The 17,762-nt window shown below is 39.7% G+C and overlaps 1 non-coding gene across 1 annotated transcript; it reads left to right on the top strand.

Moving 5' to 3' along the window:
- Positions 1-6,704: 6,704 nt before the first annotated feature.
- LOC138074650 (U6 spliceosomal RNA) lies at positions 6,705-6,811 on the top strand. The gene has a single exon (XR_011144481.1). It is a non-coding gene; the product is annotated as a U6 spliceosomal RNA (small nuclear RNA).
- Positions 6,812-17,762: the final 10,951 nt, after the last annotated feature.

The following is a 17,762-nucleotide window of genomic DNA, read 5'->3' as shown; positions in this document are numbered from 1 at the left end:
CAGGGGAGTCCATATTGCTGCTGTTTTTAAAGAACAAAATTTCCTCACTGGTAAAAGAGCTAAGTTTTCATAATGTGCTTATTTGGCTACATAGATAACCAACTGTTATTTCTCAGGGATCCAAGATTTAAATTTTATAATTGATGTAAAACCTTATATTTGTTTCAGGAGCACAATGTAATGACTTAGTGTTTATATGGTCAGTAAAATGTTAGCCACTCAGTCGTGTTCAACTCTTTATGACCCCATGGACTTTACAGTCTCCTTTGTCCATGGAATTCTCCAGACAAGGACATTGGAGTGGGTAGCCATTTCCTTCTCCAGGGGATCTTCCCGACTCAGGGACTGAACCTGGGTCTCCCGTATATATTGTGAAATACTCACCATAATAAATTGAATTAACATCTGTCACTGAATACAATTACAAATGCTTTTCCTTGTGATGAGAATTTTTTTACTCTTAGCAGCTTTCAAATATGATAGAGTATTATGTGCAGTCCATGGTATCCCCTTGACTAATTTATTTTATAACTAGGAGTTTGTACTTTTTGACCACTTTCACCCATTTTAACCACTTCTAATTTGTCTTAATCAAACAACCACATCTCCATAGATTTTTCCTTCTCAAAACTAGATTCTAATTAAAAAAAAAAAAAAAACAAACAGAAAAGAATCTCAGGAAATTTTTCACACCTGAAATTATGTTTGAATTTTCTCAAAAGTCCCTGGAAATTTGCAGAAGTTTGTTACTGTGCCTTATAAAAAATAGGTTTGTTTGATTTGTCTCATATTTCTTGTTTAGATTAATACTATTGTAATTGTTGACTGGGAAGAATTAGAAAAGATGACTAATCTTTCCCAGGTTAAGTATGCACAGAAAGCATGCTATTCATAGGGATATTTCACAAAATTTACAGTTTGTGGGAAGGCTCTGGAGATTTTTCAATGGTTTCATAATCTATAATATGCTCTTATCCTGAAGGAAAATATCAACTAACTTCCTGGGAGATAGTATTGTACTATCAATAGAAAATTGTACTTTCCTCCATTCTGATATTATTGGCCTTGGGACTAAAATAATTGCAACCACTCAGTCTCATTATCAAATAGGTTTTTGCATCCCTCTGATACTGGCTTAAAGATCCTGCTGTACAAGCTGCTGCTGCTAAGTTGCTTCAGTCGTGTGACCCCACAGATGGCAGCCCACCAGGCTCCCCCATCTCTGGGATTCTCCAGGCAAGAACACTGGAGTGGGTTGCCATTTCCTTCTCCAATGCATGAAAGTGAAAAGTGAAAGTGAAGCTGCTCAGTCATGTCTGACTCTTAGCAACCCCATGGACTGCAGCCTACCAAGCTCCTCCCATGGGATTTTCCAGGTAAGAGTACTGGAGTGGGTTGTCATTGCCTTCTCCTGCCTGAATAAATTCTGGGATTCTCACATCAGTATACAATTTATATCTTCAACATATATAGACAGTCTCAGAGTCTTGCAAAAAGTACTGTTCCAGGTACATGGAACAACTGACACTTTGAAAAATAAAATGTGGGGTAAAGGCCTCCTAGTTGACTTCAGTTAGTTTCAGACTGCACCAGTGTACTGAGTCAGCATCTTCAGGACTCTTTTTCCAGTTCCAAAAGCTGACTACTGACACAAGTTCTAGATCCATAACAAGACTGAAGAAGGAAATTTAATTGTAGTCTCTTTGGATCATTGTTGACATTACTTTTAATATACTACTTTTTAATGACTATATAAGGAAGTTCTTTTTCTCTCAATTTAAGCAATTGCTAACCCATTTACTGGGTTTCCCTGGTGGCTTAGTGGTAAAGAATCTGCCTGCAGATGCAGGAGACACAGGGGATGAGAGTTCAATACCTGGGTTGGGAAGATCCCCTGGAGGAGGGCATGGCAACCCTCTCCAGTATTCTTGCCTGGGAAAATCTGGTGGACAGAGGAACCTGGTAGGCTATGGTCCATGGTGTTACAGAGTCAGACATAAGTGACTAAGCATACACAACCCATTTAGTAGACTGAAATTTTACAGACTGAAATGAAACATTTAAAAATAGTATTTAATTCTCACTAGTCCCTCATATTTTAGCAACAAATCTTTTTTTTTTGAGTCTTATTTTTCATAACAATAAAGTTTATATAATCAATGAGAACTTATCCTCGTTTCTACCAGTATATGATTGAACAAATCAATTATGCAACCAAGACTGCACCTGGAGAGCCATATTTGACAGTTCAGTTCAGTCGCTCAGTCGTGTCCGACTCTTTGTGACCCCATGGACTGCAGCACTCCAGGCCTCCCTGTCCATCACCAACTCCTGGAGTCTACCCAAATTCATGTCCATTGAGTCGGTGATGCCATCCAACCATCTCATCCTCTGTCGTCCCCTTCTCCTCCTGCCCTCAATCTTTGCCAGCATCAGGGTCTTTTCCAATGAGTCAGCTCTTCGCATCAGGTGGCCAAAGTATTGGAGTTTCAGCCTTAACATCAGTCCTTCCAATGAACACCCAGGACGGATCTCCTTTAGGATGGACTGGTTGGGTATCCTTGCAGTTCACGGGACTTTCAAGAGTCTTCTCCAACCAGTTAAAAAGCATCAATTCTTTTGTGCTCAGCTTTCTTCAGAGTCCAACTCTCACATCCATACATCACTACTGGAAAAACCATAGCCTTGATTAGATGGACCTTTGTTGGCAAAGTAATGTCTCTGCTTTTTAATATGCTCTCCAGGTTGGTCACAACTTTCTTTCCAAGTAGTAAGTGTCTTTTAATTTCATGGCTGCCATCACCATCTGCAGTGATTTTGGAGCCCCCCAAAATAAAGTCAGCCACTGTTTCCGCTGTTTCCCCATCTATTTGCAATGGAGTGATAGGACCAGATGCCATGATCTTAGTTTTCTGAATGTTGAGCTTTAAGCCAACTTTTTTACTCTTCTCTTTCACTTTCGTCAAGAGGCTCTTTAGTTCTTCTTCACTTTCTGCCATAAGGGTGATGTAAATCTCATTTAATCAAATATAACAGGCTGGCTGATAAAGAACAAGGATCAATCTTATATGAGAGGCCAATGTGTATATACAGCCCTAAGAAAACTAGTTTGGTACATGGACTAGAGAATTCTGATCTTATGGGTGACAGAAGGACACTTCTTGGCAGACCACTCTTTAGCAAATTTTGAGGGCCTCAAAAAGAGATACCACCCAAATTTATAGGCACTGTAGATAAACTCTGGTGAATAGAGTATCCTGGTATTTTTTTTTTAAGTCTCAGGATAGAGGGCAAATAATAGAGACTTCTAAAAATTCAATACAAGATTCCTTATGAAAATCCCCAGACAGAAGTCAATGATTTTGCATTGGCAGCTGTTCAGTTCTGTGCAGCTCTAGATTGGCAGAATAAATTCATGGAGGTCAAATGCTTCTTAACATTCCCGTTGGATCTATGTAAATAATCAGACTGAATTTCATGAGACTATCTACTTTGTGATCATGAATGTTATTTTGAGATTATTTATAATCCTCAAGGGGACACTGTCAGAAAAAATCATCTAAAATTTGGAAATAATGATTATTTTATGTATCAAAATAATCAGTGTGGTGCTGGGCTTGACCGTATCTTGAGCAAGCTGTCTTATAGTTTGGTAGGAACAGAGATTAATTTATAGACTTATTCCCCCCTATACCTTTACTAACTAAATTAAATACTATATTTGACACATGCTCATTTTATGTTTGTATGAGAATACAAATTTTTCTAACCTCTTGAAAACTATAGTTTAACACTGATAGTGATAATAAAAGTTCTAGGACAGATCTTTGGTATTGCAATATATTATATTGCTAAATGGAATGAGATTTTACTATGGTCTTAAGAAGCACTTGGCTAACTGTTTAAGGATATAACTTATCAAGAATATCAATTATAGTAAGAATCTTTTTAAATGAGTATTGTGGGATAGTTAATAGTCTTTGCATATATTACCTATTCTCACCACAGCCTACACAAAAAGTATTTTCCCTTTCACTGACAAAAAAAAAAAAAAATTGAGCATGTGGGTTAGTATTTTTTCAGTATCATAGGTCTAACCTTCTGGCTGTGGAAGCTACCTACTGCTTCTTGTTCTAATTCACTGCTGTAGACTGAATTTTGTCCCCCCAAATTCATATGTTGATGCTGTAACCCCAAAGATGATGGCATTTGAGGTGGACTTTTGGGAGAACTTAGGTTTAGATGAAGCCGTGAGAATGAGGACTGCTTTATGTGATGAGTGATCTTATAGGAGGAAACATCAGAGATCTTGCTCCTTTCTCTCTCACTCTCCCTCCATTTCCTTCACACGTTGTGGAAAAGCCATTTGTATCAGTAAGGAGAGTTCTCACCAGACACCAACACCACTGCAACTTGATCTCAAACTTCCAGTCTCTAGAACTATGAGGAATAAACGTTTAAGTCACTCAGTCCATGGTATTTTGTTGACACCCCAAGCTGACAGTCACCATACGGATGCAGAAAACTAGGGCCCAATGACCAGAAAAACGGGTTAGCTTTTGCCATGTCTTAATTCACAGTTGAACTTCGACCTTAACTATAAGCTGCTACACAGACAAATTATAGCTATGCTTCCTCTAGAAAAGTTAGCAGAAGCCAGATGCTTGACCCAAAGTCCCTTGGCGGATTCTATTTTGGATTAGGCAGAAGCCAAGTGTGACCCCTGATAGTCACTGGCAGTCTCGGCGCTCCTCCTTCCTGTTCAACACTGCATTCTACGTACTCTGCATTGCACATGGCACATGGGAGCATTCAATATGTGTTATTTGTTTGATGAATGTTGACTGAATGAACACAGAGCAAAGTCTCCTTTTCTAATATCAGCCATCAAATAGGCTGATAATATATATTTTCTTTTACTTTTTGAAGGTTTACTTTTCAGTGCTACCATTAGAAATGAGGATGTTTTCTGCTCTTTCCTGCCTACATAGTTAATATGATGATATGTAATTGAGCTCTCTGGGGCTAAATATGCTACGTTCAAATTGATTTTTTCATACTACTGCTTCTCATTTGTAGGATTAATAGTGCTTTTGTCCAGACTAAAAATAACTATCCAAAATCATTTGGCAAACATGTATTACTATAAATTCTCATGAAAATACAATGAATATGCAAGTTTTCATAAATGTCAGATCACTGGTTAATAAATCCTGTTCAGAATTCTCCATATTCTTAATTAATGACTTATTGCTATGTAGAAAATGGGAGGCTTGGGTTCATTTAATTATGGCTAAGTAAATTGATTCTGTTCACTAGTCTGGAAATAAGTGAATGACTCAATTCATGCCAAACACTTTTCAAGTTTTTTCTCACTTAATATTCCAATAGTCCTCTGGAGTATGTATTATTATCATACACATTACAAATGACCACATACTATAGATATCCAAACTCTCTACAAAATCTTGGCAAATTCTACTACCAGAAGACTACTGTAAATCTCCATATAGAGAAGACTGACAACTTTAGTGACATTGCTATTGTTCTGGTTCTTGTAGATGAAATGAGTGGACTTACAAATATCAAGTATCATAAGCTAATTAGTGCCTTAGAAACCAGGAGGAACTGAAGTATATTTATGAGATAGGTAGTAGAAGGAAACTTGAAGATTTAATTGCCTTGAATCATGTTTTCATTGTAAAATAAGTCATTGTCTGTTTATACTCGCTCTCCCAAAGAATGAGTTGCAGAGGTGAAAACAGAGCAAGTCTGCAGTTTTCCAGAACACAATATGTTTGATTCTGTTCTTCCAATACTCACAATGATTTTAAGTTCTGCTGTGTGATTCTCTATGAGATAAGCCGGAGATCCTCCTATGGTTGACCTGATCAGAGAATAATTCTTATTTTCTGCTTAAGAGCCAAGGTTTGAGAACAGCAGGCATGAATTTATACATTCTTCAAGTTCATTAAGGAGCTAGGTTCACACCTTCATGCTTTTGAAGTTCATGCTTCAGGCAATCTTGGATTGAAGTCTAATATAAAGAAATTTTTAAACAGGACATGAGTAAATATATCCTTTCTTTAGACATCGTCATCCCTTTTGATACTTGAATATATGATTAATTAATAACAAAGGAAGATTATGCACCTGAAATAACCATGTGAATCATGCCTGCTAGCATGATTATACCCTGCATGTGGAAATTAACTTGACTTTTTTATAGAAAGAAAGTACTTGTGGTATTATTATTTTTCTGTGGCACATCACATTTTTTTTCCCAACTTTAAAGAGAAGATGGCAGATAAACATAATTCACATTATATCTAATGATTTTAAAATTTATTTTACTTAATATAGACAAAAATTATCATGATTTTCAAATCAAATGTATAAAAAATTCACTGAAAAGCTTGTTATCATCTCCCAGAGTTAACTACCTCAGCTTGTTGAGTATACTTTTTCAGAGATTTTTTAAATGCATATTCAATTCAGACAAATATATATTCTTAATTTTAGCCCTTTGTTATCTAAAGGTAACCTAGTGCTTTTTTAACTTAATGATGTACCTTGGGAAAATTTTTGTATCATTACACTTCCTCTTATGCTTTATAGCTGCATAGTAATATACCATTGTATGACTGTGTCTCTGTTTAAAATAAATAAGAAAACCAAACAAAAACAACAAAAAACAATCTTTGGTGTTCGCTTCAGCAGCACATATACTAAAACTGAAATGATACAGAGAAGATTAGCATGGCCCCTACACAAAGATGATATGCAAATTCGTGAAGTGCTTCATATTTTTATTGGAAATGAAAGCAAAAATAAACAAATGGGAACTAATTAAAATTAAAAGCTTCTGCACCACAAAGGAAACTAAGCAAGGTGAAAAGACAGCCTTCAGAATGGGAGAAAATAATAGCAAATGAAGCAACTGACAAAGAATTAATCTCAAAAATATGCAAGCAACTCCTGCAGCTCAACTCCAGAAAAATAAATGACCCAGTCAAAAAATGGGCCAAAGAACTAAACAGACATTTCTCCAAAGAAGACATACAGATGGCTAACAAACACATGAAAAGATGCTCAACATCACTCATTATCAGAGAAATGCAAATCAAAAACACAGTGAGGTACCATTTCACGCCAGTCAGAATGTCTGCTATCCAAAAGTCTACAAGCAATAAATGCTAGAGAGGGTGTGGAGAAAAGGGGATCCTCTTACACTGTTGGTGGGAATGCAAACTAGTACAGCCACTGTGGAGAACAGTGTGGAGATTCCTTTAAAAATTGCAAATAGAACTGCCTTATGACCCAACAATCCCATTGCTGGGCATACACACAGAGGAAACCAGAATTGAAAGAGACATGGGTACTCCAATGTTCATTGCAGAACTGTTTCTAATAGCCAGGACATGGAAGCAACTTAGATGTCCATCAACAGACAAATGGATAAGAAAGCTGTGGTACATATACACAATGGAGGATTACTCAGCCATTAAAAAGAATACATTTGAATCAGTTCTAATGAGGTGGATGAAACTGTAGCCTATTATACAGAGTGAAGCAAGCCAGAAAGAAAAACACCAATGCAGTATACTAACACATATATATGGAATTTAGAAAGATGGTAACGATAACCCTGTATGCGAGACAGCAAAATAGACACAGATGTATAGAACAGTCTTTTGGACTCTGTGGGAGAGGGCGAGGGTGGGATGATTTGGGAGAATGGCATTGAAACATGTATAATATCATATGTGAAACGAACAGTCAGTTCGGGTTCGATGCATGATACAGGATGCTCGGGGCTGGTGCCTTCGGATGACCCAGAGGGATGGTATGTGGAGGGATGTGGGGGGGGGGTTCAGGATGGGGAACACGTGTACACTCGTGGCAGATTCATGTTGATGTATGGCAAAACCAATACAATATTGTAAAGTAATTAGCCTCCAATTAAAATAAATAAATTTATATTAAAAAAAACAATTTGAGTTGTTTCCAGTGTGTTATTTCAAATAATGTCATCACAAATAAATTTCTATATATACTATTTTATGAGTCAGTTTTAATAACTGTCAGTATACTCATTCAATATGTTTCGTATACTTAGTAACTGACATATATTAAAAAAATGAGATTTGTGAGTCAGACTATACATGTATTTTTGATGTTAATTTCTGTGGCTAAATTAATTGCCTGCCAGAGTTTAACCTATTTATACTCCTGCCACTAATGATTGAGAGTCTACCAAATTCAAATAGTTTATACTAGTTTGTCCTTTACATTTGCTGATGGTGTTTGTTTAATGTTATTTTCCCCTTTTCTTTTTCTTTTTGCCATACAGAACTTTACTTTTTCTGAGTCAAACTTCAGTATACTTTGAATGACTTCTTAGTTTATCTTTCCACACAAAATTTAGAATCAGCTTTCTGGTTAAAAAAAAACAAACAAACAACCAAAAAACCAGCTTGAGAAAAATTATTTTAAATTTATAAATTAATTAATAATTTATTTAATTATTATTGCAATTCAGGATGTTGAATCTACCTATTTAAAACCATGAAATGTTTTACATGTGTTCGTACTTTCTTCTGTGCCCTTCGGCAGTCTACCAAAGTTTTCTGTCTATAGATCTTATATATTTACTGCCTAATGTATTTTTCGATTTTTCAGTGTTTTTGTTGCTAATATAAATGAGATATTTTATTCATTATTTTATCTCAGTTCAGTTTAGTCCCTCAGTCATGTCCGACTCTTCATGACCCCATGGATCACAGCACACCAGGCCTCCCTGTCCGTTACCAACTCCTGGAGTCTGCTCAAACTCATCTCCATTGAGTCGGTGATACCATGCAACCATCTCATCCTCTGTCATCCCCTTTTCGTCTTGCCTTCAATCTTTCCCAGCATCCGGGTCTTTTGAAATGAGTCAGCTCTTCGCATCAGGTGGCCAAAGTAATGGAGTTTCAGCCTCAACATCAGTCCTTCCAATCCAGGGCTGATCTCCTTCAGAATGGACTGGTTGGATCTCCTTGCAGTCCAAGGGACTTTCAAGAGTCCTCTTCAACACCACAGTTCAAAAGCATCAATTCTTCTGTGCTCAGCTTTCTTTAGAGTCCAACTCTCACATCCATACATCACTACTGGAAAAATCATAGCTTTGGTGAGACAGAACTTTGTTGGCAAAGTAATGTCTCTGCTTTTTAATATGCTGTCCAGGTTGGTCACAACTTTCCTCCAAGGAGTAAGCATCTTTTAATTTCATGGCTGCAGTCACTATCTGCAGTGATTTTGGAGCCCCCCAAAAATAAAGTCAGCCACTGTTTCCACTGTTTCCCCATCTATTTGCCATGAAGTGATGGGACCAGATGCCATGAAGTGATGGGACCAGATGCCATGATCTTCGTTTTCTGAATGTTTAGCTTTAAGCCAACTTTTTCACTCTCCTCTTTCATTTTCATCAAGAGGCTCTTTAGTTCTTCCTCACTTTCTGCCATAAGGGTGGTGTCATCTGCATATCTGAGGTTATTGATATTTCTCCTGGCAATCTTGATTCCAGCTTGTGATTTTCCAGTCCAGCGTTTCTCATGATGTACTCTGCATAGAAGTTAAATAAGCAGGGTGACAATATACAGCCTTGACGTACTCCTTTTCCTATTTGGAACCAGTCCGTTCTTCCATGTCCAGTTCTAACTGGTGCTTCCTGACCTGCATGTAGATTCCTCAAGAGGCAGGTCAGGTGTTCTGGTATTCCCATCTCTCTCAGAATTTTCCACAGTTTATTGTGATCCGCATAGTCAAAGGCTTTGGCATAGTCAATAAAGCAGAAACAGATGTTTTCCTGAAACTCTCTTGCTTTTTCCATGATCCAGTGGATGTTGGCAATTTGATCTCTGGTTCCTCTGCCTTTTCTAAAACCATCTTGAACACTGGTTGTTATTTGTATATGTAAAAACTACTTTTATTTATATTGATATCCTCTTATTATTTGTAGTAGTTTTCAACTCATTTGATTGGGTTTTCCAGATACACTCTTATATTTCCTACATTGTGATGGTTTTATAGCCTTAATTTATGAAAAATGACCATGGATGAAGCCATAAAGAAAATTTCAATAATCTGAAAATATAGAATTATGGACACCATTCTATGATTGCAATGCAATGAAACTAGAAATCAATAGAAAAATCAGAAAAAAGCCTCTCCAACTGGAAATTATGAGCAAAAAATTCTCTTACATACTTTTGAACAAAAATTGAAGTATTTTTACGAAATAATGCTAAAACACTACTTATCAAAATTCTGTGATGCAGCATTAACTTAATTAACTAAGTAAACACCAACTCAAAAATATAAAAAGAATGCTATTACATAAAAGGAAGCAAAAGAGAATAAAAGAACTAAGTTATTTAGAAAAAGAAATAAAGGAATTAGGAATGGAAAATGATCTGAATTAATAGATAATTCCAATAGTTGGGTTTTTTATTGTAAAAATAAGATATCTAAAAATATGTTAATCAAGAAAAAGAGATATAAACTACTATGTGTAAAATAGATAAGCAACAAGGATATATTGTACAGTATAGGAATATGCAGCCATTATTTTGCAATAATTTTAGAGCATAAACTGTAAGTGTACTGAATCACTGTGTTGTAAACCTGAAATTAATATAATGTTGTAAATCAGTTACACTTCTATTTAATAAGTAAGAAAAAATATATAAATACTAAAAATTAGAAGTGATAAAGGAGTAAGACATAGAAAAAGAGAATGCTAATATAATCTAATGATTATTCTAACCTACTATAATGGGTCCCCATGATTTTTTTCATTTTTGCACCCTTTAAGAGAAAATTTTAATTTAAGTTCTTCCTAGTGAGAGAAATTAAATTTTAAAGTATAATATGTCTTGGCTTAACTATCATAAACCAAATTTTTTTGTTGCATGTTGTTTGCTTTCAACATATAGATTCAAGTCTTTTAATTTCATGAAAATTCTTTCATAATTTTGTTTGAAAGTATTGCTCTGTCCCATTGCTAAGGTTTTCTTTAGAGACACTGTTTATAGGTATGTTGGCTCTGCATTATATTTCTTCAATCACTGTCATTTTTATGAATACTTTAGAAATATATATCTCATTATTTTCATTTAATTTAGGCCATTCTCTTATATCTGTCTTCCCTGTTTCTTACTTATCCACAGTGCTAATTTCTTTCTGTATTTCTTCCAATTTATTCTATATTCATTTTTGTGACAGTTTGTTTCTCTTTTCTTCTTCATACCTAATTTATATCAACTCATTTCAAGTCTCATCTCTCTTTCGTGTTTCTTCTTTTGTGTTTTGTTATCATCCATAACAGATCATGTTGCTTTTTTAACATACTAGTAAATATATTTCATTAAGGGAGACAATATAACTTAAGAGTTATAAGCTATAACTTGAATAAGAGTACAGACACTGGAGAAAGAATGAGCAGATTTCAGTACTGGCTTCTCCTCTGTGATTAAGCAAATTAGTTAATTTTGTGTACTTTAGTTCCTTTCATATAGGAATAGTAATGATGTCTAATTCGCAGGGTTTTTTTTGAGATTCTGTTGAGTTCATATCTGTAAAGTGGTTAGAATATTGCCTGGCAACAGTAAACTCTATTCCAATTATGATCTATTGTGGTTTTTTTTTTTTTCATTGGCTTTTTGGCAACTTTTCCCCTCACTTCTTGGTAAGTTTTGATGCTTCTTTTTTAATTATTATCTTTGTATCCTTTTTGTGCCAGTTTCTTCTTTATCATTTCTCACTACTAAATGAATTATATATTTTTCTGGTCAGTCCTTGTAGAAAGTTCCTGACATGGAGGATTCAAGGTAGCTTTCCTATTTTCTCAATCAAAAAGTTTTTGATTTCTGTGGTAGACTGTTATATTAAAGACTTCCAACAATAACACCATTGCATATCCATGCCCTCCCATGTCGACTCTAGTCTTAGCTATGTAACTTGCTTTAGCCAATGAGACATTAGCAAACATGACATGCAGAATTCTGAAAGGATGTGAACACTGGGGCCTGCCTTATCTCTTGCTGCTGGGAACTCTTTCACCTCCATGTGGAAAAGCCTGAGCTAGCTTTCTGGAAAGAGGCTCCAGGTGTCCAAAGCTTTCCTGTGTGTGTGTGTGTGTGTGTGTGTGTGTGTGTGTGTGTGTGTGTGGTGGATTATTACTCAGTCATAAAAAGGAACATATTTGAGTCAGTGCTAATCAGGTGAATGAACCAAGAGCCTATTATACAGAGTGAAGTCAGAAAAAAAAAAAACAACCCAAATATTGTATATTAATGCATATATATGGACTCTAGAAAGATGGTATTGATGAACCTATTTACAGGGCAGCAGTGGAGATGGGAGATGCAGACATAGAGAACAGATTTATGGACACTGGCGGGGGCGGGGTGGGGAAAGAGAGGGTGGGACAAAGGCATAGAGTAACATGGAAGCATATACACTACCATGCGTAAAACGATAGCCAGTGGGAACTTGGCGTATAACTCCAGGCTCTGTAACAATCTAGAGGAGTGGGAAGGGGTGGGAGGTGGGAGGAAGGTTAAAGAGGGACACATGTGTACCTGTGGCTAACTCATGTTGAAGGATGACAGTAAGTGAAGTCGCTCAGTCATGTGCGACTCTTTGTGACCCCATGGACTGTAGCCTACCATGCTCCTCTGTCCGTGGGATTCTCCAGGGAAGAATACTGGAGTGGGTTGCCATTTCTTTCTCCAGGAGATCTTCCCAACCCCGGGATTGAACCCGGGTCTCCCCCATTGCAAGCAGACGCTTTACCGTCTGAGCCACCAGGGAAGCTCAGAGGCCAACACAATATTGTGAAGCAATTTTCCTTCAATTAAAAATAAGTACGTTTGAAAAAAAAAAACAAAACCCAACAGACTGCTTCCAGTAATTATAGGTCTTCTGTAAGCATACTGTCTTTGAATATCTGAAGTAAATCTGGCTCAGGAGACCTTTTGCTAACAGTTCTGTGCTCCCCAGTTCTTGCAAACAAGGAACAAGGCTTCTATATCTCACAGTTATTACCTACCTCATCTTTAAGGATTATAGTTTTGCTGACCCTGAGACCTGCTACAGGGTTCCCTGGAAATCCTCTGTGCCTCTTATCCCCTCCATGTATGCCTTTTCTGCCTTACATATTCTGTTTTTGCTCTGGTTCTTGAGTGACAACTGTTTTTGTATTTTATGCTAACTAACCCCCCCACTCCCCTGCCCAAACTTCCAGGAAATACACCTTTTCTGATGTTTTCTGATATTCCTACTGCTGGTTTCCTATGACTCTCCTTGGGCCTTTTCCATGTGACTTCTGCTCAAACTCAGCTGACTTTTAGCAATCTTTACAAGTACTTTGGAGTTTGTGAGTAAAATCTATCTATTTGCTGAAAATGGCATTTAACATTTTTTCCCATTCTTTTTGTTAGTTTATATAATTTCTAAGGAGAAGTGGGAAAGATGTTTAAATGGATGACATCATCTTCATACTAGAGTCCATTTAGTTCTTTTTTTTTGCAACAATAACCCTTTGGACATATATTTCTGAAGATGATATAATAACCTTGTGTGCTTTAATAATCGTTAATATTTTTCAAGGTTCTAATATTCACAGAGGGGGGAGCCTGTCACTCAGACTGGTTCTTTTCTTCCTAGATTGAGTCACAATTTAGTTTCCCATCCCACACTATTCGGGCAACAATCTCTTTATATTTAATGAGTCTGACTAATTAATCATCACTGAGTTCAGGAAAAAGATTATACTGTCATCATTTTACAGAGATTGTGTCAGAACTATGACAGCATTGTAGGATTTATTGGCTTCCCTCCAAATGCTCATTGCTTCCATAGTATTAATTTTGGCTTTGGGCTCAATTTCAAGCTAGTAGATAAGGTAGATGATATAGGATTAAAAGCAACAGGTCCAAGAAGACAGCATCTCAGCTGGGGAGAACTGGGTTTTCTATACTGCAAGGGCTAGTGTTTGAAAATATTTGCTCCAAAACTGTAAAGGGGAAACAATACAGAGCAGAAATTCATTACCTATCTACACTGAAAAGTTTCTCAACTACGACTGAATGAACGGGTATGTAAAGCTGGTTTGGGTTAATGGATGAGTAATAAAAGGTTATATTGCTACTTCTTTAGGACACCTCTATTTGCCCCTTAATGCACAGTTCAAAAGGGATCTAATTCCCTAAACCCATTTCCCTTCCAACTAGAAAAAATTCTTTCCACTAATTTGGGGGCAGGAGGAGAAGGGGAAGACAGAAGATGAGATGGCTGGATGGCATCACTGACTCGATGGACGTGAGTCTGAGTGAACTCTGGTGGTTGGTGATGGAGAGGGAGGCCTGGCATGCTGCGATTCATGGGGTCGCAAGGAGTCTGACACGACTGAGCGACTGAACTGAACTGAACTGAAAGTAATTTGTGTGTGCTTCTGTTGTGTAATACTGGTCCATTCTGGGCTTTCATAGTTGCTTCTCCCACTAGGCTGCGGGCTCCTTGGGTGCAGGGAACTCTATCCTAATCATCTCTGTACCCCAGCATCTGGTGCAGTATATTTTGCTTAGTGCAAAAATGGGCGTACCCTAATGTTTATTGGAATAAATTGATAAATAGGCCAGTTTTATCCATTAGTCTTTCTGGTCTCTAGCTGATTGTAGGGGTTCAATGGGTAAAGTTACTCCATCCTTAATCTTTCTCTTCTTTTCCTTGCCAGCGTTCTTTTCCCGTTCTATGACTGCAAGGGTAGGACAAAGGGGAAAAGGAACCCTGTCCACCCCCGCCCCCTCCCCCACCTCTCTCTCTTTCTCTCCTAAGACCCCCATAGCTGGCAGGCCTTCACCCAGCTACGTTCTTTTAAGATGGGACAATCAGGTTCCCAGGTGCCTGTTGCTCAGTCATACAAAATCCCAAATTGTGCGACCCCCTCCCCCCAGGGCATCTTGATGGGCCACTTCCGCGGTAGTGATCTGACCGGGTGCCTCAATAGCACTGCGCTGATCCACTCGTAGAGCTCCTTTGTGCAACAGCAGGGCAGCGGGCTCTCCCGGTCACACGGGCTCAATCCACGCAATTGCCCCACTCACTCCCTCGCCTCCCCCTACCCCAAGCTCTGAGGGCTCTCCCTCCTCATCCCCCTTTGTGCAACCCTAGGCTGTGGAGCTTCTAGTACTGTATTCATGGCAGATGAAGAGCGGGTGACTGACACGTCCCTAGAAAGGGACGGCGAATCGCAGCGAGCGCGGGCGGTTGGGGGAGGGCGCGTAGTGGCAGACGGCCGCTGGGATTATGAATGGGGGCGGGGGGGGCGGCGAGTGTGGGGTTCAAACCAGGATTTTCGGCATCCGGCTTTGGCTAGGCACGCAGGGACTGTGCGTGATCCTTAAGCTCGGATGGGAAGGAAGATGCCGTGAGTTCCTGGCAAAGAGTGAGGGTTATTTTGCAAAACTCCCTTGGTCTCGTGCCGGCGGAGTACTGCGGGCGGTCGGCGAGGTAGGTAGGGAAGGAAAACAAGCGGGGTGGGGAATCCGGGAGAGGCCAGCCCGCTGGGGACCGTGTGACAGGTGGTGGCCTCAGCAGTTACAAGCTACTACACTAGAATACAGTCCGTGCAATACGATCCAATTGTTATTCCCCGCGCCGGGCTGAAGAGCGCAGCGCGGCAGACCAAGTGCCGCCGGCGAGCTGTCTCTTTGGAGGAGGTGGGTAGTGGGGGAACAGAGGAGGGATTTAGGGGGTCAGAGGAGGAGAGAGGAGCTCCTGGGCGCATCGCGGCCGCCCGTGCCACCCCGGCGGGGTCCTCCACGCCAGCTGGTCCGCGCGCGCTCCGCAGCCGCCCCCGGCTCGTGCGCCCCTCTCCCCGGCCGCCAGCCCCGCTTCGGCGAATGCGGTCTCCGGGTGGCCGGGCGGGCGACACGCGAGCGGCGCGCCAGCGTCTCCTCGCCGCCTCTCGTGCCCCGTGCAGGGCAGCGCGGGAGGCACGCTTGCCTCGCACGGAAGAGCTGCGCTCGGCGGAGCTGCGGCCGGAGCCCGGGCGTCCAGAGCGCTGCGGCTGCGGCGGTGCACCCGCGGCGCCCCGGACAGGACGAGGGCAGCTTCCGCCAGGGTAGCCTGAGGTAAGGAATGCCGCGGAGGCTGCGGGTTTATTCCCCTCCTTCTCTTACTTCGTCACACAGCGAAGCTGAAATGGAGAGTGTGGGTCCCGTGGGGTTGATAGGGAGCGCGGGGGAAACGCGGCGGCGCGAGGATGGTCGCCTTGACCGTTACGTTCCTACCGCTGGTAGGAAATCCGCCAACCGGCCCTTACTCTTCGCTCGCTCCTTCTCTGCCTCTGCCTCCGGCCCTAGACTCCTTGGCAAGCCCCCGGGAAGGAGAGAGCCAAGGGAGGATGGAGAGAGGCAGAACGATTCGCTCAGAAGTGGGCGATGAATTGGCGCGCGGTGCCCCGTGATTGACAGCGGGCACGGGAGGGGAGCTTCAAGTACCCGAGAGTTTCCAGGGCTGCGGCCTCAGGATGGTCCTGCCTTCCCGGTGGTTGGGGCACCAAGTGGGTGCAGTCAGGCCACGGCTTCACGAAAGCTCCGCTCGGAACTTTTAGGAAGCTCCTGTTTGGGGAGGGGTGCGGGATTGTGTTTAGGGCCTGGCCGTTTCTAACCTCGGTGTGCGTGTTTATGTGTCTGTAGGGCTCCCCCCGCCTCCCCCGCTTCCTTCCTGCCTTCCCTCCTTTACATCTTCCTGTTTTATTTCCTTCTTTCTCTTTTTCACACATCACCCTCACCCCTTCCAAATGCTGTCTTTCAAAATAATCTGAACCTGCTATAGTCAATAGCTTTAAAGCAAGTATAAAGAAGAGAGCACAGAGGAATAGCTCTTAAATACAGTGTGGCTCATTTTAAAGGCGAATATGTGTATATAAATAACATATACTAAATTACATATAGTATAATATGTAATATACACACATGCCTGGGTTAAATATAAAGAAATACTTTGGGACTCCTGCCTAAAGTTACATTACATTTACATTAAGTTTATATCACATATATATCATGTTACTAAACAGAAATGATGTCTGTGCATTTTATGTCTTTAATCTGTTTGAGATACAACTGTTCTTTGAATCAAATTCATCATTTTAAATTCAGAGGTTTCTGGTTATTTGAAAGCTCTGAGCTACAGTGTAAGAATAAAAGGTATGTTGCATTATTTTTGAAGAAGTACAGATGCTGGTTTTTTTTTTTAGTGGACCATCCACCCTCCCCATCTTCTTTTTACTAAAAGCTGATTGTTATGCAAATAATATTCATAAAAATAAAAACAATCTGAGGACTTCAAAATGTTTTTACCTAGACCTGAGATGTCAGGAGGGGTCTGGAAGTTATCTATGCGTGATTTGACATGAAGTTCCTAAGGTAAATGATTTCACTTCGGGTGGAAGGAAATTCAGCTGTACTTCCCTCTAAGGGTACATCATTTATCTTATAATCTCCCAAGAGAGGAATCTTCTTAATGTCAACATGTGTCTTTAGCATCACAATAGTGTATTCACGTCTTCAAACCATTAGTTGGACTTGGCATATTTGGCTGTTTCTGTTCTTTTTCAACAACAGAATCCCAATTACACAAAATAAGTAAAGTTGTTAGACTTTACTAACATTGTTGAGATGATATGATTGATGCATCGAAGCTATCTATCT

Source organism: Capricornis sumatraensis, chromosome 2 (genome assembly GCF_032405125.1).
Source record: "Capricornis sumatraensis isolate serow.1 chromosome 2, serow.2, whole genome shotgun sequence".
Taxonomy (NCBI): Eukaryota; Metazoa; Chordata; class Mammalia; order Artiodactyla; family Bovidae; genus Capricornis; species Capricornis sumatraensis.
This window is presented reverse-complemented; position numbering and strand designations above follow the sequence as displayed.